The sequence below is a fragment of the Schistocerca americana genome, chromosome 5, assembly GCF_021461395.2.
Source record: "Schistocerca americana isolate TAMUIC-IGC-003095 chromosome 5, iqSchAmer2.1, whole genome shotgun sequence".
NCBI classification, from domain to species: domain Eukaryota; kingdom Metazoa; phylum Arthropoda; class Insecta; order Orthoptera; family Acrididae; genus Schistocerca; species Schistocerca americana.
This window is the reverse complement of record NC_060123.1, coordinates 249,227,580-249,253,793: the sequence shown is the minus strand read 5'-3', so window position 1 is coordinate 249,253,793 and position 26,214 is coordinate 249,227,580. Positions and strand designations below refer to the sequence as shown.

General features: G+C 43.6%; 1 protein-coding gene and 1 pseudogene across 1 annotated transcript in view; both read left to right on the top strand.

Moving 5' to 3' along the window:
* LOC124616297 (putative ferric-chelate reductase 1 homolog) overlaps positions 1 to 26,214 on the top strand; it is a 352,043-nt gene that overhangs the window by 15,127 nt on the left and 310,702 nt on the right. The window lies entirely within an intron of this gene.
* LOC124616928 lies at positions 2,893 to 3,010 on the top strand (annotated as a pseudogene).

Sequence of the window (26,214 nt, the reverse complement as noted above, 5' to 3'; positions counted from 1 at the left end):
TAAATGTTTGTCGTATTAAAAGCGTTCTTGACCTGGGCAACTCTGCACACTGCCTCCTGATAGCTTCTTCCATCACTCGTGATTTTACTTCCGAGGTAATCAAACTCGTTCACTTCAACCGTTTCATTTTTCAACTTCGCCGCTCTCGCTTTCTTCGTTTTTACTGCAGACTAGAACTTTTTTGTGTTTATTGTCGTAAGGAATTCCTCCTCTTTATTATTTTATCCGTTATCTTAAGAATCTTTTCCAAGTCTCCTTTACTTTCTACAATTAGTGCTACATCATCGGCAAATCTCAGCATGTTTACATCTTCATGAATTGTTACTCCTGTGTTCACTACTTACTCCACCCTGTCGATTGCATTCCACATGTATGGATTAAGCCGGCCGGGGTGGCCGAGCGGTTCTAGGCGCTATAGTCTGGAACCGCGCGACTGCTACGGTCGCAGGTTCGAATCCTGCCTCGGGCGTGGATGTGTGTGATGTCCTTAGGTTAGTTATGTTTAAGTAGTTGTAAGTTCTAGGGGACTGATGACGTCAGAAGTCCCATAGTGCTCAGAGCCATTTGAACCATTTTTTGTATGGATTAAATTATTACCATACCCCATTTTCAATGTTAGCTGATTCTTCATTACCACAGCGAACTATTCCGATTGCAGGTGTTATATACGTCTCCTTTCTTTAAAGCTGATTCCTGATTGGCGAAGAATACTGAAAAATACATTCCAGTTGACAATGAAAATGCGAACCTGCACACGCGCGCGCACACACGGCTTCGAAACGGTCGAATATGGCCATCAGTGTTGTGCAGTTGCCGTTCCAAGAAATTGCTAGACTGTATTGTTGATGACGTTCCAGTAGTTTCCGGACAGCGAATAAGACAGCAAAAGGCTACGGATGTACAAACTCGTTTGAAGTGTTTGCGGAATGGAGTAGGGAAGGTAGTAGGGACAGAAGACAGTAAAAACCGCGAACGATATCTGTATTTCCTGGACGTCACCTCGCACTCGCCAGAAATGCGTCTCTGCGTAGAGAAGTAGGCGGCGTGTGCCGTGGGCAGGAGGTCGTTACGTCAGCGGAACTTTGCCGTTCCGCCGGATACAGACACGGAGGCCCGAGGCCGGCAGGCACAGGCATAGGCGGAGCTGGGACAACGGCTCGGAGATCGGCCCGCGCGCTGCCGGCCTTGGCTGATTCACAGCCGCGCCGGCCACTGGGAAATACCCGGCTTAACACAGCCGGCCCTTGGAGGTAGTGCCCATACACGCTACTTAAAGTTTGGCGAGTACGCATGCGCAAGCATTTCGTGCAAGCGAACTTACGCGCCTGTTACTGAGGGTATTTTAATCCCGTCTTCACAACTACAAGAAACCATTCTGGAATAACACAAACAACGAAACCCGCTTGATTGGTAGAGGTCGCTGACACACACTTAAGCGGTAGTGCTCAACCTGAGGGTAAGCTAGTTCGAATCCTGGTAGTGGAAAAAATTTTCACTGCCAAGGGGAGGAGAGGCGATGATGTAAAGTTCCTGTCCACCAGACCTTGCGTCATTATCCTGCTTTGAATTTCAAACACCTCTGCAGTGCCACATAAAGTGATGCATGTGACAGTTACTGATCCGTCCCTCGGATTGGGAAATAAAGCTCGGCGGCCCCCTTGGTGCTATTTGTGAGGATCAGGTTATTTGCTGCTGTGGGTTTCACCCCCCCCCCCCCCCGCCCTCGTGTTCTATCACCCCTACACCTTCCTACGCCCCCCTCCCCCCCCCTCCCCCCCCCCCCCCCACACACACACACACACTCACACTCTGCATACATGATGTATAACAAAAAGTTGTAGTGGAAGATGTTACAAATAAACAAAAAATACAAATGACAAAAAGAGGGAAAAGTTTTAGATCAAAGGAAAAACTAGTGGCAAAGTTGACAACACTGCACAGTACTCCAGAAGGATACAAATAAGCAGATCATGCACTGTTATATTTCTACAGTGCAGTTCTGCCAAGCATTGTGGGATCAGACTAGAATAAAGTGTCAAATCAAGAAACGACCTAAAAACGCGTAAGGAGGCGGTAATTCCTGATGAGAGGAAAACCAGGCATGAAATGCAGTAAGTAAACATAAAACTTTCTGGCAGATTAAAATTTTGTGCCGGACCGAGACTCGAACTCGGGACCTTTGCCTTTCGCGTGCAAGTGCTCTACCATCTGAGCTACCCAAGCACAACTCACTCTCCGTCCTCACGACTTTACTTCCGCCAATACCTCGTCTCCTACCTTCCAAACTTTACAGAAGCTCTCCTGCGAACCTTGAAGCACTTCTGTGGAAGTTTCATATCAGCGCGCACTCCGCTGCAGAGTGAAAATCTCATTCCAGTAAGTAAATATAGTTTGCAACGAACTGTTTTTCATCTCGAAGGCAATTAAATTGCGAATAACTTCCATTACAGACCACTGATAATAAAATGAAACGTGCTTAGTGACAAGATCACGCATTTCTTGTAGTTACGAAGACGAAATTAAAATATTCAAATGTAAAGCAACTACGGACTATATGACCACACAAACGAATTTTAGGTTCCTCTGTTGAAAGTTGTTTTTTAACCACTCGTGTGGCTTGAAGCTTGAACGGTTTTAGACTATGCAAGTTTGCGCAAGCGTCTCTGCTTTTATGTTTAAATTTGTGCATAGTTTTACAAGCAAAGACTCGTTCTAAGATGGTTTTCGTCGCTGCAAGTTATCAAGCTATTTAAGATAGTTATCTGTTTGGGCGTTTTATTTGAGCTTGTCCTAGCCGATGAAAATGGAAGTCTTTTTCTTGTGCGTTTGTCCCTCATCGGCGCAGAGTCAGGATGGTTGTTAATGTATTTGGGATGCTTCGTTTACGGGGGTGCCAACGGCCTTGCCGCAGTGGTAATACCGGTTCCCGTCAGCTCACCGAAATTAAGCGCTGTCGGGCTTGGCTAGCACTTGGATGGGTGACCATCCGGGCTGCCAAGCGCTGTTGACAAGCGGGGTGTGCTCAGCCCTTACGTGGCAAACTGAGGAGCTACTTGATTGAGAAGTAGCGGCTCCAGCCTCGTAAACTGACATACGCCTGGGAAAGCAGTGTGCTGACCACATGACCCTCCGTATCCGCATCCACTGACGCCTGTGGGCTGAAGATGACAGGCCGACCGTTGTGACCGAGCTGCTCTAGGCACTTCAGTCTGGAACCGCGCGACCGCTACGGTCACAGGTTCGAATTCTGCCTCGGACATGGATGTGTGTGATGTCCATAGGTTAGGTTTAAGTAGTTCTAAGTTCTAGGGGACTGATGACCTCTGATGTTAAGTCCCACAGTGCTCATTTTGAGGATGACACGGCGGCCGGTAGGTACCATTGTGCCTTCATGGTCTGTTCGTGCAGAGTTTAGTTCAGTTTTTAGTTTAAGTGGTGCCAGATGCCATTCCTGTTACCTCCTGTGACGGAAAATGTGGACTCAAATTGTGTGCGTGTAGTGTTGTTAATGTGAAAGCGAGCGAAAGTTATCTAAATGTTTGTCTAGCAACTAAAACAATACTTGGGTGCCAGCCCAGTATTCACCTAGTGGGATGTGGGAAACAACCTAAAAACCATATCCAGGCAGGCTGCACACCAAGCTTCGTCGTTAATCCGCTTGCCGGATTCGATTCTGTAAGTGGCGTTATAGTACTCACGGCTAACCGGGCGGGTTGGATGGAAATGGAACTAATTAAACTAAAAGAATAATTGTGCAGCATCACATCATATTGTTTGAAAACCCCAAGTAATTAAACCGATTGCCGATGGAGACGTCAATAACGGAAATACATTTTTCAGAACAAAATTTGTGAAAGGAATAAGAGGTGGCTAGTTACTCAGTTCTTCACAGCCGCCAGAAATAACAGTATTAGTTACTCGTGTGTTCTCTCATCTTGCCTTTAATGAAGCGACTTTAGTGACCAAATGTTCAAATATATCTGTCCATTCTTTAGATTATATCATCCTGGTGGGTAGATCAATTCACTGAGTACATTAATGTTAGAATCACTTATTTTGTTAGTCGTAGGCCTGATTTACAGCAATAAATTAGAGTTTGCCTGGAGCACATCATTGCTCGAAATGAATCATGGAGTTTGGGGAAACCGGAAAGAAGAGAATGGAAGCGTTTGAGATGTGGTGTTAAAGAAGTCTGTAAATAAATGTTATGATAAATGGAATCCTTTGCAGAATCGTCGAGCAACGATGTGCGAAACTCTGAGCAGAAGGAAGACCAGGATGATGGGCACTTAATACACGAGGGATTAACTTCAGTGGCACAAGAAGGGAAAAACTACAGAGGAAACTAGATCAGGATACATACAACTAATAATTGAGGATGTGGGGTGTAAGTGCTAGTCCGGTATGAAGAGGCTTGGCCGCAGCAAGCCAGTCTGAAGACTGATGACTCTAAAAGTCACTTTCTACACATAGTATAGTTTCGTTAATCGCAGTTGCAAACACGACCGAAACGACCGCGTCATTGATTACACAAACTGTAAAAGGATGATTAAAATATCGGGCGAGGGTGACTTGTGCAGAATGCTAGCACATACATGCTTGTCAAGCTTGCAGTAAATTGTGGGCACCATAACATGTGTGGAACAAATCAACACGACCCATGATTACATTTAATCTTCTCTCGGTGACTGTACACTGGGGACTAAATTCCTCTCACTGTCGAATTTTGTGTGATTTCAAAAGTTCGCCATTGCACTGCTCAGACCTCCAAATAATTCAATACCTTCTCTTACTGACGGTACGGGTACTGTAACGGATGATGATAAACAGAAGGCCGAAATTCTAAACCTAACTTTCAGAAACTCGTTTACGGTAGAGGACTGCAGCACCACTACCCCGTTCAATTATCGAACAAACGCAAGGATGGCTGACACAGTGATTAGCGTATCTGGGATTGTAAAACAGTTAAGATCCTTAGACACCAGGAAGGCATCTGGCCCAGACGGTATCCCCGTAAGATTATATGTTGACTATGCTACAAATACAGCACCATTCTTATCCATCATCTATCAGAGATCATTGGAACAGCGGAAAGTTCCACGGGACTGGAAGAAGGCCGAGATCATAGCTGTCTATAAAAAGGGTAGAAAATCGGATGCACATAATTACCGGCCAATTTCACTGACATAGATTTGTTGTAGCATCACATCTCAAATGCGATTATCTTTTGCTCCGGTTTTCTCACCGTCCATGTTTCAGTACCATACAATCCTGTACTCCAGACGTACATTCTCAGAAATTTCTTCCTCAAATTAAGGCTGTTATTTGATATAGTAGACCTCTTAGCCAGGAATGCCCTTTTTGCCATTGCTAGTCTGCTTTTGATGTCCGTTCGTCATTGGTTATTCTACTACCTAGGTAGCAGAATTGCCGTAACTTAATCTATTTCGCGACCATCAATCCAGATGCTAAGTTTCTCAATGTTCTCCTTTCTACTACTTCTCATTAAAGTCGTCTGTCTTCGATTTACTCTCAATTCATATTCTGTACTCATCAGACTGTTCGTTCCGTTCAGCAGATCAGGTAATTCTTCTTCACTTTCACTCAGGATAGCAGTGTCATCAACAAATAGTATCATTGATATCCTTTCACCTTGAATTTATTTTCACTCCTGAACCATTCTTTTATTTTCAGCATTGCTACCTCGATGTACAGATTGAGCAGTAGGGACGAAAGATTACATCCTTGTTTTACATCCCTTTTTAAAACGAGAACTTCGTTCTTGATCGTCCACTGTTACTATTCCCTCTTGACTGTTGTAAATATTGTATATGACCTGTCTGTCCCTATAGCTTACCCCTATATTTTTCAGAATTTCCAACATCTTGCACCATTTTACATTGTCGAACGCTTTTTCCAGGTCGACAAATCCCATGAACGTGTCTTGATTTTTCATTAGTCTTCCTTCCATTATTAACCGTAACGTAAGAACTGCCAGTCTCGTGCCTTTACCTTTCCTAAAGCCAAACTGATAGTCATCTAGCGCATCCTCAATTTCCTTTTCCATTCTTCTGTATATTATTCTTGTCAATAACTTGGATGCATGAGCTGTTAAGCTGATTGTGCGATAATTCTCGCACTTGTCAGCTCTTGCCGTCTTCGGAATTGTGTGGATGATTTTCCGAAAGTCAGATTGGTATGTCGCCAGACTCATACATTCTACACACCAACATGAATAGTCGTTTTGTTGCCACTTCCCCCATTGATATTACAAATTCTGATGGAGTCTTATCTATCCCTTCTGCCTTATTTGACCGTAAGTCCTCCAAAGTTCTTTCAAATTCTGATTCTAACACTGGATCCCCTATCTCTTCTAAATCGACTCCTGTTTCTTCTATCACATCAGACAAATCTTTCCCCTCATAGTGGCTTTCAGTGTATTCTTTCCACCTATCCGCTCTCTCCTCTGCATTTAACAGTGGAATTCCCGTTCAGTCTTAATAGCATCACCCTTGCTTTTAATGTCACCGGAGGTTGTTTTGACTTTCCCGTATGCTGAGTCTGTCCTTCCGACAATCATCTCGTTTTGGATGTCTTCACGTTTTTCTTGCAGCCATTTCGTCTTAGCTTTCCTGCACTTCCTATTTATTTCATTCCTCAGCGACTCGTATTTCTGTATTCCTGTTTTCCCGGAACATTTTTGTACTTCCTTTCATCGATCAAATGAAGTATTTCTTCTGTTACCCATGGTTTCTTCGCAGCTACCTTCTTTGTACCTATGTTTTTCTTCCCAACTTCCGTGATGGTCCTTTTTAGAAATGCCGATTCATCTTCAATTGTACTGCCTTCTGAGCTATTCCTTATTGCTGTATCAATGACCTTAGAGAACTTCAACCATATCTCGTCATTCCTTAGTACTTCCGTATCCCACTTCTTTGCGTATTGATTCTTCCTGACTAATGTCTTGAACTTCAGCCTACTCTTCATCACTACTATATTTTGATCTGAGTCTATATCTGCTCCTGGGTACGCCTTACAGTTCAGTATCTGATTTCGGAATCTCTGTCTGACCATGATGTAATTTAATTGAAATCTTCCCGTATCTCCCGGCCTTTTCCAAGTATACCTCCTCCTCTTGTGATTCTTGAACAGGGTATTCGCTATTACTAGCTGAAACTTGTTACAGAGCTCAATTAGTCTTTCTCCTCTTTCATTCATTGTCCCAAGCCCATGTTCTCCTGTAACCTTTTCTACTCCTTCCCCTAAAACTGCATACCAGTCCCCCATGACTATTAGATTTTCATCCCCCTTTACATACAGTATTACCCTTTCAATATTCCCATACTTTCTCTCTCTCTCTCTCTCTCTCTCTCTCTCTCTCTCTCTCTCTCTCTCTCTCTCTCTCTCTCTCTCTCTCCCCCTCTCCCCCTCTCCATCTTAAGCTTGCGACGTCGGCATTTATACCTGAACTCTATAGCTGTCTGTGTTTGTTTGCTGTCGATTCTGATAACAACTCTTGTCATTGAACTTTTCACAGTAACACTCTCTGCCCTATCTTCTTATTCATAACGTATCCTACTCCCGTTATACCATTTTCTGCTGCTGTTCATTACTCTATACTCATCTGACCAGAAATCCTTGTTTTCTTTCCACTTTACTTCACTGACCCCTACTATAACTGGATTGAGCGTTTGCATTTCCCTTTTATAGTTCCCTATCACGTTCAAGCTTCTGACGTTCCACCCCCCGACTCGCATAACGTTATCCTTTCGTTGATTATTCAATCTTTTTTTCATGGTAACCTCGCCCTTTGGCAGTCCGCCGCCGGAGATCCGAATGAGGGACTATTCCGGAATCTTTTGCCAATGGAGAGATCATGACATTTCAATTACAGGCCACATGTCCTGTGGATACATATTGTGTCTAATGCAGTGGTTTCCATTGCCTTCTGCATCCTCATGCTGTTGATGATTGCTGATTCTTCCGCCTTTAGGGGCAGTTTACCACCCCTAGGACAAGTGTGCCCTGTATCTGTCAGTTCCTCCGCCCTCTTTGGCAAGGCCGTTTCGATGAATGAGTGATGACTTCTTACGCCGGAAGTCTTCGGCTGCCAATGCTGATTATTAATCAAATTGTTTCCTTTACTCAGATTTTTATTACAGAGGGCAAGCAGCCCCCTGACCGAACACGCTGAGCTACTGGCCGGCGCCACGGCTGCAGACATGAGCCATAACCTGCCTTACTTTGTTGTTACGGACCTCACAAAAGATTAACTGTGGAAGCAGTAGACGTATTCTGCATAACATAGATGATGGCATTGTAAACTTCAATTGCGTTTCGCGGAAAGATCTTTGTTGAAACGATTCCCATCTAAGCTAACTGAGCATTTTCGTAACACCCGTTGTGACCGAGCTGGCTGGTAAGAAATCCAACAGGGCTCCTTTGAATAGTTACTAATTCCTGCCAGTGTCAGTATGAGGGTAACTATAATGTATGGTAAATGAATAAAACTTCACAAGCAGACATCGTTAAAGAATTTTTTCTGGATGACCACTTTCGACAGAGCTTTGCTATCATCAGAACAGAAGATCCAACATCTGTAGAAACCGCTCATCCAAAGAAATGCTTTTTCAGCGATCTTGGCTTGTGAAGTTTTCTCAAGTCACCACCTTTGAGCTGCTTCGGAGTCTTGCTTTAAGCGTTCTGCACAGTGATGCAATAGAAAGCACCCTCTACCGTGCGCTGTACAGTGGGTCATGAAGATACCTAAACGGGCCGTTCACTTTGTCTACTGATACAATAGTAAGGCTGTTTTATTTCTAGACCATGTCCTCATAGACGTATTATAGAATAAGGTATATCTTCCGAAGAAGGCTCAAGTACTTGGGCTGAAACCTAGGTACAGGTTGGTTTCATTACCGCAATCGAGGCTGATAATTTCTTATATATTACAATAGTAAGGATCGTGGACGTGATTGTAGTCCACCATCGTAATCACTTCGGACGTCCCAGGTTCCGCCTCGTACAGTTGTAACCACAGATGTTTTACGTCAAATCGAAAAACCAAGGCTGAAACTATAACGTAGCCTCAGCTGTAGGGAAGAATCTTTGAGCCTGATGATTCCATTTGCGTAACGCAGTGTCGCGCAGCAGAGTTAAAGGATTATAGCACTGAAATGGGTAATTGGCGTGGAGCAAGAACGCTTCTCCTCTGCGGAAGCGCTCGGAAGAAATGACAAGCCTTTCACTTTCCGCGCTCTTAGCGATATGAAATCTGTTTCTATCTCCGGGGTAACGGACGAGTTTCTCTTCTGCCCAAGCCACACAGAGCACGGGCTGGTCAAACTATGTGATCCTGTTTGTATACATAGCCCGCTGCGTCTCATGTTCAGTAGTCATAATTCAGTCTAGTGTATACTAGAACAGTCCCTAAAGATGAATTTACCGGACTTTTTAATTTTGATTATTACTGGGTTGTTTCCTGATCTCCTTTCCGTCCTTAGCGGCAGCACTCATTTGTTGTTTGCAGCAGTATCATCACTTTTTGGAAATTAGTATTCAGTAGCAATACATTAAATTTTTTATGGCTAGTGTCAAGAACTCTCCTGGAAAATTAGCCTACCATTAAACAGGGCGTAACAGAAAGGTATGGCCAAACTTTCTGGAAACATCCCTCCCATATACAGGAAGAAAATTTCATAGATGGGTATAAGTCCGGGAACGCTTTATTTTCGTGTTACAGTTCAGTTTCTATAACACTTCAACACGTTAATCATCTACTTTGAAACGGGGCTTGGTCCAAGAACAGCACATTGTCATTAAAACGGAGAGTTGGCACTTTTGAATGAAATATATTCAGAATTGTACCCGTGCTGCAAAATCAGCTGCTAATTCTGCCTGCACACGCTCTCTCGTGTAGCACTCTCAAGTCTCATGTTGTCAACACTGTTTATTGCAGCTAATTGTCTTAACGCTGACACTAGGGTTGTTGTCAACTGCACGACGTAGTTCTCCCTCTAGATGAGATGTCCTCGTACTTCAAGGCATGTCTCAGTCGCAAGTTGTGGGATTAAACGACCCATGCTCTCTAAGACGACGATCAGTTACTTCACACGTCCTCTCGTCTGGACACTGTCATTCCGGAAATCACTCCCGATACAAACGTTGAGCGCCATGGCCATCACCATCTGCTAATCAGTACAGCAAATGGGCCTTCGCCAACTCCACATTTGAGAACACGTCCACTAAACTGTAACGGAGACGAAGAATGTGATGAACACTAAGCAGTTGAGGACTGGGGAAGACATTTTGAGTCACTTGCCCGGTGTCGGCGGATAAATAGGATACTGCAGCCCCTGTGTTGTTCGGAAGTAAAGTGCGTTGTTCCTTCACACATTCATGCAAGTCCGAAGTAACATGCACTGTGGCGACTGCAGCCATTATGAAATACATAAAATGCATGCATGTCCTAATAAAATAAGGAAAAATTTTAAAATGAAAACAAATTTGATTACATGAAAACCAGAACATAATAATTGTTACACTAGAAAGTGGTTTTTGACTCATTTCAGTTAATTGTGATTACTGATTTTGATGGTTGAAGAGTGATGTTGCTAAACGGATCGGCATGAAAAATAAAATTATATTATCATAAGCATAGTGTTTAGTTGGTCCAATCTATATAAAATCTTCTTTGTATGTGGAATATATAATTTAAGTATGAACATTAAGTTAAGTCAGGCTTAAATTTGAGGCATCGAACATTTAAATTTAAACACGGAACTTCAGAGAAAAGATTTATTACACGTTGTAGAGTGAAAATTCATTCTCTACAAAAAAAAAAATGAACCCTTAAGTGTGATATTTTGTTGGCTAGCCAGTGAAGAACAATGTAATAACTTCTAACTCTTGGCAATTCACAAGATGTTTTCACGACGGAAAGGAAGTAGGTAGCATGCTTATGTAAGGACCTAAGTACTAATGGGAACAGAAGTTACAGTGGTGCGTATTTCATTGAAAGTAAGTTTATTTTTTACGAGTATCTTCCAGTATCTTTATGAAATTTCTGAAGAGTTTGACGTTACCAGCAATCACTCGGCTGAGATGACGTTGGTCTTCATTCACGTACCCTCCAGGACCCTGTTCTGCTGACTAAACGGCTGGTAGTTTACCGCTAGCCGTGACAAGGTCTGTCCCGCAGTGAGTCGCGGCCTTCTACTGGGACGACAGCGCCGACCTGGCTGAAGTGGTCTTGATCCGCATTCGCAAGGTGACCCGCACCGCCGTGCGCGCCAGGAACGCAGTGTTCCTTCTGTCCTACATATCCGGTTCTTAATTCCAACTAACTTATCTTTGAAAATGGATTAGGGAAAGGCAAACCTACGTATCATTTGTAGACTTAGAGAAAGCGATTGACAATGTTGACTGGAATACTCTTTCAAATTCTGAAGGTGGCAGGGGTAAAATACAGGGAGCGAAAGGCTATTTACAATTTGTACAGAAATCAGATGGCAGTTATGAGTCGAAGGACACGATAGGGAAGCAGTGGTCGGGAAGGGAGTGAGACAGGGTTGTAGCCTGTCCCCGATGTTATTCAATCTGTACAGGGTTATTACAAATGATTGAAGCGATTTCACAGCTCTACATTAACTTTATTATTTGAGATATTTTCACAATGCTTTGCACACGCATACAAAAACTCAAAGTTTTTTTAGGCATTCACAAATGTTCGATATGTGCCCCTTCAGTGATTCGGCAGACATCAAACCGATAATAAAGTTCCTCCCACACTCGGCGCAGCATGTCCCCATCAATGAGTTCGGAAGCATCGTTGATGCGAGCTCGCAGTTCTGGCACGTTTCTTGGTAGAGGAGGTTTAAACACTGAATCTTTTACATAACCCCACAGACAGAAATCGCATGGGGTTAAGTCGGGAGAGCGTGGAGGCCATGACATGAATTGCTGATCAATTATCTCCACCGCGCCGAAAATTCAAAGCGTTTGACTTTGTCATCGGGTGTCAGGGCTTGTAGCAATTGTAAACGGTAAGGCTTCTGCTTTAGCCTTTTCCGTAAGATTTTCCAAATCGTCGGCTGTGGTACGTTTAGCTCCCTGCTTGCTTTATTCGTCGACTTCCGCGGGCTACGCGTGAAACTTGCCCGCACGTGTTCAACCGTTTCTTCGCTCACTGCAGGCCCACCCGTTGATTTCCCCTTACAGAGGCATCCAGAAGCTTTAAACTGCGCATACCATCGCCGAATGGAGTTAGCAGTTGGTGGATCTTTGTTGAACTTCGTCCTGAAGTGTCGTTGCACTGTGATGACTGACTCATGTGAGTGCATTTCAAGCACGACATACGCTTTCTCGGCTCCTGTCGCCATTTTGTCTCACTGCGCTCTCAAGCGCTCTGGCGGCAGAAACCTGAAGTGCGGCTTCAGCCGAACAAAACTTTGAGTTTTTCTACGTATCTGTAGCGTGTCGTGACCATGTCAATAAATGGAGCTACAGTGAATTTATGAAATCGCTTCAATCATTTGTAATAGCCTTGTATATTGAGCAAGCAGTAAAGGAAACAAAAGAAAAATTTGTAGGAGGAATTAAAATCCATGGAGAAGAAATAAAAACTTTGAGGTTCGCCGATGACATTATGTCAGAGATAGCAATGGACCTGGAAGGGCAATTGAACGGAATGGACAGTGTTTTGAAAGGAGGGTATAAGATGAACATCAACAAAAGCAAAACGAGGATAATGGAATGTAGTCGAATTAAGTCGGGTGATGCTGAGGGAATTAGATTAGGAAATGAGACGCTTAAAGTAGTAAATGAGTTTTGCTATTTGGGGAGCCAAATAACTGATGATGGTCGAAGTAGAGAGGATATAAAATGTAGACTGGCAATGGCAAGGAAAGCGTTTCTGAAGAAGAGAAATTTAACATCGAGTATAGATTTAAGTGTCAGGAAGTCGTTTCTGAAAGTATTTGTATGGAGTGTAGCCATGTATGGAAGTGAAACATGGACGATAAATAGTTTGGACAAGAAGAGGATAGAAGCTTACGAAATGTGGTGCTGCAGAAGAATGCTGAAGATTAGATGGGTAGATCACATAACTAATGAGGAGGTATTGAATAGAATTGGAGAGAAGAGAAATTTGTGGCACAACTTGACTAGAAGGGATAGGTTGGTAGGGCATATTCTGAGGCACCAAGGGATCACAAATTTAGCATTGGAGGGCAGCGTGGAGGGTAAAAATCGTAGAGGGAGACCAAGAGATGAATACACTAAGCAGATTCAGAAGGATGTACGTTGTATTAGGTACTGGGAAATGAAGAAGCTTGCGCAGGGTAGAGTAGCATGGAGAGCTGCATCAAATCAGTCTCTGGACTGAAGACCACAACAACCACCATCATTCCAACTATATTTTACAGTTTTGTTCAACGGCGAACTATCTGTAGTAGAGCTTCGTACAATATCTGATCCACAGTGTTAACAAACGTTGGTTTCGGGACTCGTTTTGTTGCGTCCAAAGTGCAGATGCACGATGTGTTCCTCTAGTTTAGCAGAAGTTGCTAGATACCTTAGGCAGTAATAAAGTTTTGGTATGACGACTTTCGTACCAATATTTTTCAATATGTGAAGCATGCTTTTGAAGCTGTCGTATTTAACGTTTTTATTTTTTATAACTGCTACATGAGTAGCAGCTTCCGAAATGTACTCAAGAATAAAAAGGAAAGACTTGTTAATATAATTAAAATAGTAGCATTGTCAGCATCGCTATACATGGTGTATAGCGTTATATACATCTAAGGTTTGTACAGAGGATTACATGATATTTTGAATACGAACCCATGTCCAGAAATGCACCGTTCCGTGCTAAGGCCATTTGAAATCACGTTGGTTCAAATGGCTCTGAGCACTATGGGACTTAACATCTGAGGTAATCAGTCCCCTAGAACTTAGAACTACTTAAACCTAACTACCCTAAGGACATCACACACATCCATGCCTGAAGCAGAATTCGAACCTGCGACCGTAACGGTCGCGCTGTTCCAGACTGTAGCGCCTAGAACCGCTCGACCACTGCGGCCGGCAATCACGTTGGTAACGCGACCAATTTTTTCAAGTAATTTATTACGCTTGACCCAGTACATCACTAGTTTCCTAATCCAATCATTGATAACCAAAGAAACAAAAAGGAAACTTTCCACAGACATCAGCCACTCTTCAAATTCGGGTGTGCGGCGTCTGTTTGGAGCAACAGAGCCACGCTCACTGATGAAGGCACCCTTCCTCGAAGCCATTGCGTACTTGCGGCGAAACGAGTATGCGACTGAGTAGAACGTTGTGGAGAAAGATCTGGATAAAGGCGACGAGCGACTCTTGCGTTACCGTGAGCTTCGCCATACAGAAGGATTATGTCTGTGTATTCTGCAAACGTGTGCCTACACATGTTGCACCAACACTCTGACACGTGAATGAGGTTAGTCACCTGAGAGGTAGTAGAATAGATGTCAAATGACATCAGCCGACCCGACGTAAGCACCCGCCTCTCCTCCCATTACGACTACCCTGTTGCATACATGTTTTCAAACGGCTGTAGCAAGGAAACGGCACGTTTCCGGGCATAGGTGCCAGCTCAAAATACTATGTACTCACTCCCCTCTTTAAGTCCTAGAAGTTTATAACGGGAATTTCCGAACACTCCGTAGAAGATCCGTAAAGTGTTACAGGGCGTACTATGCTGTTATCTCTAGACCTGTTAATGACATGGCCGAGGAGTTTAAGAAGTGGAAGACAGGTGTACGACGTACGAAAGACTACATACTTTCGAAGTTAGCGCATGATCACCGACGTGTTGGACGATGACGACTGGGAAGGGTTTCTAAATTTCTGCAAAGGATAGTGGTGTAGCCACATTCAGAAAATCTTAATCATCTAATCGTAGGCTCTCATTCTTGACGTTTTAACCGTTGATTGACCTTTAATGTAGATCTAGTCTTTGAAACTCCATGTGAACTGAGGAACCGACGATGCTTCTTTTCCTCCATTCTGTCCGGCTGCTGTGACCGAGCGGTTCTATGCACTTTAGTCCGGAACAGCGCGCCTGCTACAGTCGCAGGTTCGAATCCTGCCTCGGGCATGGATGTGTGTGATGTCCTTAGGTCAGTTGGGTTTAAGCAGTTCTAAGTCCAGGGGACTGATCTCAGATGTTGAGTTCCATAGTGCTCCAGCCATTTGAACCTCCATTCTGAGTTTTCTACACCGTGCTGCATCTCTCGCATCAAAGTTTCCATCTTCTATCTTGCCAGTCCTTCCTGCATCGCACACCTAACTCCGTCGCTCCAGTATAGCTGAGTTTTTCCTCTTACTATGCCGTGGAAGTCTCCAGTGCCATATGTTAAGCGTTTGTTTTAATTGTGTACAATATCTTTGGTAACTTATCTGTTAGCACACCACTTCATTTCTTATTCTTCTTCTATTAGGAAATGTTTGTTTTCGGTAGATACCTTTCAAGGATAGAGTGAAGTAACTGACAACTTCATTGCCTCTCCGAAATATGTAAAAATTCAGAAAAATTACTTCACGAACTCCACGCGTGCGTTTCGAAATTTTGTACACAAGTTTCGCGGCGGCAACAGGAAAAATATTGCTGTCACGCGTCGAGAAAGTCTACCAAACCCTAGGCCTCAGACGATGCGTTTCTTTACATACACAATACAGTAAGTGAAATGGTGCAGTGCTTCAGGTATCGGATTTGGATTCAGGAGTAGAGCTCGTCATCCGGCAGCCGCTTTGTATTCGGTGGTTTCCCTCAATTGATAAAGGCGAATGCTGGGATTAAATCCTTCGTAAAGGATGCGGCTCTGTTTATTTCGCACCCATACCCAGCCGTGATACCAGTGAGTGCGTCGTAGACTCGAAGTCAAACCGTCTTCATCTGTAGCAGCTCTATGTCCGTTAGCGGTACTATATTATCACAAAGAGAATTTCTTTTGAATAAAGTTTAAATCTCTTGGCAAGTTAGTGGTTTCGTGTTAATTATAAATTAACTATTGTTTCTGGTTAAAGCTTAATACATTCTTTGTAAGAGTGCTGGGAAACTGATAACTTCGAAACTGTTAGTCCGCAGAGTTAAGAACGTCTTGTCAAGATTTATTTAAATGGAGCAGTACGAATAACTGCGTGACTATAGTTCTAGTAGAGCAGAAAATTTTGTACAGTTGATATTCTGCGTGCTGCAGAATCTGGTGGAAGTATGTCCGTTGCATTGACAAATCTCGACAACCCTTAAACCTTAGTCTTTATTCTTGCATTAGATTCCTTGTAGTCTGCCTCTGGGCAATGACAGTATCTTATTGAGAAATGATTGGTAGTCTTTTAAATTTCTGTAATTAAAGACAAGAGCAATTGGGCTCTTGTAATAGGTGTGACCGCGAGCAGACTCGTCCACCAAATCAGTTCACACCAATTTCCGAAGGACATAACAGACGCCGTAACTCTGCTCATGTGAAATCAAGGAATCGTTGAAAATTGATAAGTAAGCGTACCTTCTGCTTCAGAATCTACTGTATTCTAGATTGCACTTCACTAACACATAATTCACAAGTAAACAATTTTCTAGTCACTATTATGATTGAACTTCCCAAGATAAAAACTTACCTAACGGTGGCTTTGAACAATGTACCGCGATATCAGAAAACTCTATCTCCTATACTGGTTCGATTACAAGTGAATTCTGATATGTGAAAAATAAGAGTAATTATGAATGTCTCAGAGCGCTGAAGGCGCTCGCTTTCTCGCACAACTGACTGGCACTGATAGAATACTGTATAACCTGACACGACACGGTTATGTATTACACTCTGACACTATTTCTATGAAGGTTGCTTAAGCACTGAGGCTTTTTGCGGATGATGCTGTAGTATATCGAGAGGTTGTAACAATGGAAAATTGTACTGAAATGCACGACGATCTGCAACGAATTGACGCATGGTGCAGGAATGGCAATTGAATCTCAATGTAGACAAGTGTAATGTGCATAGAAAGAAAGATCCTTCATCATTCAGCTACAATATAGCGGCTCAGCAACTGGAAGCAGTTAATTCCATAAATTATCTGGGAGTGGGCATTATGAGTGATTTAAAATGGATTGACCATATAAAATTAATCGTCGGTAAAGCAGATGCCAGACTGAGATTGATTGGAAGAATCCTAAGGAAATACAGTCCGAAAACAAAGTAGGTTACAGTACTCTTGTTCGCCCACTGCTTGAATACTGCTCACAGGTGTGAGTTCCGTACCAGATAGGGTTGACAGAAGAGGTACAGAAGATCCAACGGAGAGCAGCGCGCTTCGTTACAGGATCATTTAGTAATCGCGAAATCGTTACGGAGATGATAACTCCAGTGGAAGGCTGCAAGAGAGAAGCTCAGTAGCTTGGTACAGGCTTTTGTTGAAGTTTCGAGAATATACCTTCACTGAGGAGTCAAGCAGTATATTGTTTCCTCCTACGTATCTCCCGAAGAGACCATGAGGATAAAATCAGAGATTAGAGCCCACACAGAAGCATACCGACAATCTTTCTTTCCACGAACAATACGAGAGTGGAATAGAAGGGAGAACCGATCGAGGTACTCAGGGTACCCTCCGCCACACACCGTCGGTGGCTTGCGGGGTATGGATGTAGATGTAAACTCCAGTGCAAGCGTTCCAGAAGCAGGCTCTTGCATATCAGTTGCAGTTTCCCGGTATCTTAAAATATAAACCGGCACTTGGGCATGACACTCCGGTTGTAATCCCACAATGAAACCTGCTTAATCGTTCCGTGTAGTGAAATGATCAGCTTTGCGTTCTCTATCTTTAAACTCAGCTCTCTCTCTGCTCAACGCTGAAGTGGTGTCTAGGCGTGACTGCATTTCCGTGCAGTTTTCTAAGTATTGCGTATCATCGTGAGGAAATAAGTCCAGAAGTCTGCGGCCGTAGATGACAGCACATTACCGAGAATTGTAGCTGCTCTCTGGATTGATCATTCCTTGATGAACAACCTGCGTCATCTTCGTGCTAAACTATCCTCCGACGAGGATAACGCACGGCACGGTCCCTGTCACTGTTACATATACACAAGTCACTCTGCACTTCGTGGCAGAAGGTTCTTCGTAGCAATATTTGCAGTTGTCTGTCCTAGTACAATGGCTTGGAGGGGTGAAAACTGAGAATAGGCCTCTGTACGGGCGCTGCTCACTCTTGCCTCTCGCTCATGATTAGTGCGCGAGCGTATACGCTGGTGGCAGTATAACTGTCACACTGTCTTCCTGGAACATCGGCTCTCCAAATTTTATGGCGTATGGCAAGGTATTGTTTTTGAATGACTTAGACAAAATTTCTAGTTGGTGGGTGAATGACAGCTAGCTCTAAATGTACACAAAAATGAAAGTTAATCCAGATGAGAAGGGTTAAATATCTTGCGTAACATTGCAAAGCGATATGAAATGGACTGGGCATGTAAGGACCGTAGTAGGGAAGGCGAATGGTCCACTTCAGTTTATTGGGAGAATTTTGGGAAGTTAAATTCATCTATAAAGGAGACAGCATGTAGGACGCTATTGCAACGTATTCTTGAGTACGAGTGTTTGGGATCCGCATCAAGTCGGACTAAAGGCATACATGAAAGCGTACAGAAGCGGACTGATACATTTGTTACCGGTAGTTTCGAACATCACGCAGATATTACGCAGATGTTTCGGGAAATCAAATGGGAATCACCGGATGAAAGACTTCTTTTGGATGAGAACAATTGAGAAAATTTAGAGAACCAGCATTTCAGGTTGACTGCAGAGCGATTCCACTGCAGCCAACGTACATTTGGCGTAAGGGTGACGAAGATCAGATCAGATTAGAGAGGTAAGGGCTCATACGGAGGCACATACAGTCGTTTTTCCCTCGCTCTATCTGCGAGTGGAAGAGGAAAGGAAATGACTAGTAGTGTTACAGAGTGCCCTCCGCCACGCATATAACGATGGCTTGCGGAGTATAGATGTAGATGTACTTGACTTTCACGATAACGTCGCCTTCCTTCCAAAAATATTCGCGGGGTTCCCACGGCTCCAGCCTCTGTAACCTATTATGTCTCTCTTTAACGGTCAAATTTCTGTTGATCCTCCTTTCTATTCCTTGAATCCATTCAATAGCGGTCTTCCTCAAACCTTTATTTTTCTGTATTTATTTATTTTTCGCTATTCTTTCTTGTCCCATTCTCATTATCCATAGCATGAATGAATGTCTTCTACGCTCTTTCATCCATTATATTTCTTGTATGTTATGTGCCGTGCATCCTTATTTGTTTATCTTCGAAAATGGAGATCCCTGATGCTCGCTCAGAAAATCCATTTCTACATCGTCAATTTTCTTTTGCTGCTTCTCTATAATCGCGCAGCATTCCGAACCATAGATAATTGGCTCAGAAGTGGCACCATATGTATAAAGTTTCGTTTTTAATAAGATTTTTGTGGGACGACAAAAGGGAATTCAATTTTGATATTGCTCTTCTAGCTGAGCTCAATCTTTTTCTCAAGTCATCTCCATATCTTTATTACAGTGGGGTGACAAGTCATGGGATACCTTCTAATACCGTGGCAGGCCTCCGTAGTGCAGCATCTCGACGTGGTATGGACTTAACAAGTCATTGCAAGTCCCCTGTAGAAATATTGAGCCATACTGTCTCAACAGCCGTCCATAATTGCGAAAGTGTTGCCAGTGCAGGATTTCGTGCACAAACTCACTTCTCAATTATGTCCCATAAATGTTACACGGGATTCATTTTGGGCAATCTGGGTGCCAAAGTCATTCGCTGGAATTGTTCAGAATGTTCTTTAAACAAATCGAACAACCGTGGCCTGGTTATATCGTGCATTATCATCCGTAAAAATTCCGTCCTTGTTTGGGAACATGAGGCCCATGAATGGTTGTAAATAGTCTCCAAGTAGCTTAATACAACTATTGCCTCTCAATGATCGGCACGGTTGGACCAGAGTACCCAGTCCATTCCATGTGAACAGTCCACACCATTATGGAACCAACGCCAGCTTGTACAGTGTCTTGTTGACAACTTGGGTCCATAGCTTCGGGGGTCTGCGGCACACTCGAACTCCACCATCAGCTCTTACCAACTAAAGTCGGGACTCACCCAACCAGCACACGGGTTCCCAATCGCCTAGGGTCCAACCAATACGGTCTCGAGACCAAGAGATGCGCTGTAGGCGATGTCGTGCTATTAGCAAAAGCACTTGTTACTGTCGTCTGCCGCCGTAGCCCATTAACGTCAAATTTCTCCGCACGGTCCTAACGGATACGTTCGCTGTACATCCCACATTGATTTCTGTTGTTACTTCACACATTGTTGCTTGTCTATTAGCATTTAAAACTCTCTGCAAGCCGCTCTCTGTCGTGAAGTGAAGGCTGTCGGCCACGGCGTTGTCCGTGGTGAGACGTAATGCCTGAAATTCGGTAGTCTCGGCACGCTCCTGACACTGGACCTCATAATATTAAATTCCCTAACAATTTCCGAAATGGGGTGTACAAAAGTCTAGTTCCAACTAACACTGCACGTTCAAAGTCTGTAGATTCCCGTTGTGCGGCCACAGTCACTTCGAAAAGCTTTACACATGAATCACCGGAGTAAAAGTGACCTCCGCCAATGCACTGCCCATTGATACCTCGTGTATGCGATACTACCGCCATCTGTATGTGTGCATATGACTTGTCACCTCAGTGTAATTATACTCCTTAAGGAATTATAACTTACACAATTCCCCCTGATTACATCGCCTGATATTTGAAGATCTCTTAATTATGTACCTGCGGTTTAGTATTCTGCCCTTTCGATCTTAAAGTTCAGTCCCCATTTGCCATATTCTTGTCCTTCCAAAGATGACGATTTAATTTCTGCTTGCACTCTCGCACGCAACATACCAGCCTGTTGTGTTCCTAGGAGCCTCTCTTTGAAATCATTTAATATCTACTGCTCATCTTGCGTTATTTCAATCATAAACGTTGCGTGGTATGTGGCTTGAAGGTGCAGTAACGGACGGGAATCTTCTGGAAGTGGTTAAGTCAGCGCCACCAGTGATTTCTCATATCTTCTCACAACAAATCCTTGACACTTAAGAAATTTTGGAAAACACAAACAAATTCCAAGTTTTATAGACCTTTAAAAAAAATTTTCATAACTGGAACAGCAACCATAGGATAAAATCTTCGTTGTAAACTGGAAGATTTAAATAAACTTTCCAACTTTGCAACTAACGGATTGTTCATTATTCACGAAGAAAGTTCAGTAGCCGTCAGTCTGATAATTTGAATGTAGGCTAAGTGAACTTGTTTGTTCTGAAGGGTACCGTTACCATGATACGAAACAAAGAATGCTTCCCATAATACTATGATGAATGTACATACATGAGAAACACAAATCTCAGTATACGGCTGGAATATAGTTCCAGTTAAAAATGCATGTGTTGCCAGTACCATAGAGTTCAAATAAAATTTTTTAAAATAATTCACGAAACAGGGACTTGCTGAGACGGGGTGAAGCTAGCGAAGAACGTGAATAGAAAGTTGGTAGCGATGCGAGGAGGTGGTGGACTGCTTGAATCAAAGAACATAAGCAGAACTGATTTTCTCTTCTGTTACTTAAGCAGCAGGACATTTTATACTGTGTAATATTTCGGAACGTCGACCCACATCGCGTAAATACGGCAAAAAAGGTTATAAAAATTAAAGCAATAGGAAAAAGTAGACAGATAAAGTTTTTGGGCATCAAACAAAAATCTGGCTACATCTAGTACACATTTTCCGTCCACTGTACTTGGGAAACATTTTTTTTTTAATTGAATTCTTCGCCACATACGACGACTACACTGCCTTCACATTTGGAAAAAGAGAATTGCTTATGTCTACACTCCTGATTAGACTACGTCGGTGCACGGGCGATTCAGTTTCTAAGTAGTCCAGATTATACGGAACCCAGGAGGTAATTGAGGTAAACGGGGGAGAGAAGGGGTGGGGGAATGGAATTCATTCTCTAGTTAACAGGGTGGCATCTTGGACATTATAACATTCGGAGTTCTTGGGACTGGTTCTAAGGTCGTAGCAGTAGGATGCTTCTGTGCTTCGAACATCATTATGGATTCTGTGAATGTCAAAAATCGCCAAAAGTCCCGTTGTTGACGGTGGGGCTGAACTGGGTAGAACATAATCATCGGCGGGTGATACTGAGACATACAGAATGCTGACAGGTCTAGTCTATCATATTCTCCAGCTGTGAGAGCACCCAAGGGGAGGCAGTCATTTCGCTACGTGTTACTGACTCACTAGCCTGGTGAAAGTTTCTCAACTGGACGCCAGTTAGGCGACTTGCGTGTCCCTAAACTACCTTAGTTACCCAGCCTGAGAAAGAGGACTACTGTTTAACGTGGAATCCGAACCACATGTCGTTTCTAGTGACTCCTGACGTCGCAGACGTGAAGGCTAGGCTAAAGCGAAGTCTCAAAAATAAAAGTTTTGGTATTCGATCCCGCGAAATTTTTGTTTCCAGTCAAACGCTTTACCGCGGAACCACTAGACCCGACTGGGTGTGCTGAAGTGCCTTCTGCTTCTTCTGTCTAGTGTTTACTCAGATACTTCAGCAATTCCTTAAACTGCAGCTCAGCCCCATTCTGTTACACACAACGTCTGTCTTTCCTACATCTCGCGAAGCAAGCAAGCGCAGTAGAAATTCTAATAGATGGAACTTAGTGTTGGTTCAGATAGTATTTGGAGGGCACATTTAGAGCGCTCGCGAGCTCGTGTTCCATATCCAGGAATGCTCACTTTCGCTTGCTAATCATAGGTCGTCTGGATAAAGGATCTATAGCCACAAGAAATAGGTCATTGGAACAATTCGTTGAACTGCGTTTCCTTGTGGTAGATAAGGTATGTTGTTGTTGTTGTGGTCTTCAGTCCTGAGAATGGATTGATGCAGCTCTCCATGTTACTATATCCTGTGCAAGCTTCTTCATCTCCCAGTACCTACTGCAGCCTACATCCTTCTGAATCTGCTTAGTGTATTCATCTCTTGGTCTCCCTCTAAGATTTTTACCCTCCACGCTGCCCTCCAATACTAAATTGGCGATTCCTTGATGCCTCAGAACATGTCCTACCAACCGACCCCTTCTTGTAGTCAAGTTGTGCCACAAGCTCCTCTTCTCCCCAATTCTATTCAATACCTCCTCATCAGTTATGTGATCTACCCATCTAATCTTCAGCATTCTTCTATAGCATCACATTTCGAAAGCTTCTATTCTCTTCTTGTCCAAACTATTTATCGTCCACGTTTCACTTCCATACATGGCTACACTCCATACAAATACTTTCAGAAACGACTTCCTGACACTTAAATCTATACTCGATGTTAACAAATTTCTCTTCAGAAACGCTTTCCTTGCCATTGCCAGTCTACATTTTGTATCCTCTCTACTTTGACTATCATCAGTTATTTTGCTCCCCAAATAGCAAAACCCCCTCACTACTTTAAGCGTCTCATTTCCTAATCTAATTCCCTCAGCATCACCCAACTTAATTTGACTACATTCCATTAGCCTCGTTTTGCTTTTGTTGATGTTCATCTTGTACCCTCCTTTCAAGACACTGTCCATTCCGTTTAACTGCTATTCCAAGTCCTTCGCTGTCTCTAACAGAATTACAATGTCATCGGCGAACCTCAAAGTTTTTATTTCTTCATGGATATTAATACCTACTCAGAACTTTTCTTTTGTTTCCTTTATTGCTTGCTCAATATACAGATTGAATAACATCGGGGATAGGCTACAACCCTGTATCACTCCCTTCCCAAGCACTGCTTCCCTTTCATTAGATATATCACATATCAGTAATTCCGTTATCACTTTCTGAACAGGGTAGTTCAAAGAGGGACAAAAGAAGCACGACAGAAATTCTAAATATATTATGGTCTACCTATATCAGGTAGACCATAATATATTTAGGATTTCGTCGGTCCTGCTTCTTTTGTCCCTCTTTGAATTACACTGTTCAGAAAGTGATAACGGAATTACTTATGTGTTGTGTGTGTGTGTGAGAGAGAGAGAGAGAGAGAGAGAGAGAGAGAGAGAGAGAGAGAGAGAGAGAGAGACACAGTGCGCTGGTCCTTCGCGGAACGGCCCTTCGATGTCTTTCACGTGACGTGTTGGTTAGCAGGTGGGTGGGTGTCTCCCAGGCGCGTCCTCGTTCCACACAGCCTCGAGGACGGCAGGCAGCCGGCGACGGTTCCCATCACCAGTCGTGGGAGTGTCTAGCGTTCCTCATAGCCGTGTAGGCATCACACGTCTAATGGCCAGCCGTCAGCTCCTGCAAGGGCAGAGCCGCTGCACATCCGCCGTTTTCCACTTGCTATTGTCTCTCAATGGATAATAAAACCATCGCCATGACTAGACTCCTTTGTTTGAGAAAGGTAAACCTGTCCCAGATGTTGGTTTGAACAACACAGTGCTTTACTAGGCAGGGCCGTATTGGAGCTGTTCTGTTTCGGACCGACTTACCCAGAAGTGTCTTGTAGTTCAACGTGGATTCAGAATCATAGTGAAACTCAGAATATTTCTCTCTCTCTCTCTCTCTCTCTCTCTCTCTCTCTCTCTCTCACACACACACACACACACACACACACACACACACACACACACACACACACACAATAGCACAATAGGGGAGAGAGGTGAAAAGTGACATAACTGAGCAACGATCTTCGTCTGATTCCGGTAAGACATTGCATAAAATGACTAGAATTTCCTAGCTCAGCGCCGGCCGGAGTGACCGTGCGGTTCTATGCGCTACAGTTTGGAGCCGAGCTTTACAGAACGCAGCATGTCATTCGCAATGGAGAGAAGTCTTCCGAAGTAAGAGTGATTTCAGGTGTGCCACAGGGGAGTGTCGTAGGACCGTTGCTATTCACAATATACATAAATGACCTTGTGGATGACATCGGAAGTTCACTGAGGCTTTTTGTGGATGATGCTGTGGTATATTGAGAGGTTGAAACAATGGAAAATTGTACTGAAATGCAGGAAGATGTGCAGCGAATTGACGCATGGTTCAGGGAATGGCAATTTAATCTCAATGTAGACAAGTGTAATGTGCTGCGAATACATAGAAAGAAAGCTCCTTTATCATTTAGCTACAATATAGCAGGTCAGCACCTGGAAGCAATTAATTCCATAAATTATCTGGGAATAGGTATTAGGAGTGATTTAAAATGGAATGATCATATAAAGTTGATCGTCGGTAAAGCAGGTGCCAGACAGATTCATTGAAAGAATCCTACGGGAATGCAATCTGAAAACAAAGTAGGTTACAGTACGCTTGCTCGCCCACTGCTTGAATACTGCTCACCAGTGTGGGATCCGTACCAGATAGGGTTGATAGAGGAGATCCAACGGAGAGCAGCGCGCTTCGTTACAGGATCATTTAGTAATCGTAATGATAAACTCCAGTGGAAGACTCTGCAGGAGAGACGCTCAGTAGCTCGGTACGGGCTTTTGTTGAAGTTTCGAGAACATACCTTCACCGAGGAGTCAAGCAGTATATTGCTCCCTTCTATGTATATCTCGTGAAGAGACCATGAGGATAAAATCAGAGATTAGAGCCCACACAGAGGCATACCGACAATCCTCCTTTCCACGAACAATGCGAGACTGGAATAGAAGGGAGAACCGATAGAGGTACTCAAGGTACCCTCTGCCACACATAGTCAGGTGGCTTGCGGAGTATGGATGTAGATGTAGATGTAGCCGCTACGGTCGCAGGTTCGAATCCTGCCTCGGGCATGGATGTGTGTGATGTCCTTAGGTTAGTTAGGTTTAATTAGTTCTAGGCGACTGATGACCTGAGAAGTCGCATAGTGCGCAGAGCCATTTGAACCATTTTTGAACCTAGCTCAGCCTCAAACTACCCGTTCAATGACAGAAATTCAAAATATCTATCGGAGAGTGGAGGGGATGACCGGCTTTCGTGCTCCCCCCCCCCCCCCCTTAACCCCGACTGGATTGGCTTCATCTGGGCTTGGTGGTTCACCCCGGCCCCCTGCCTTCACACTCCTTTCCTCATGGGGTCTGTTATGTCCTGAGCATCTCTCTTGTCTCCTGTGCTTCTTCCTTCATGCCCCTGTCATTAGTC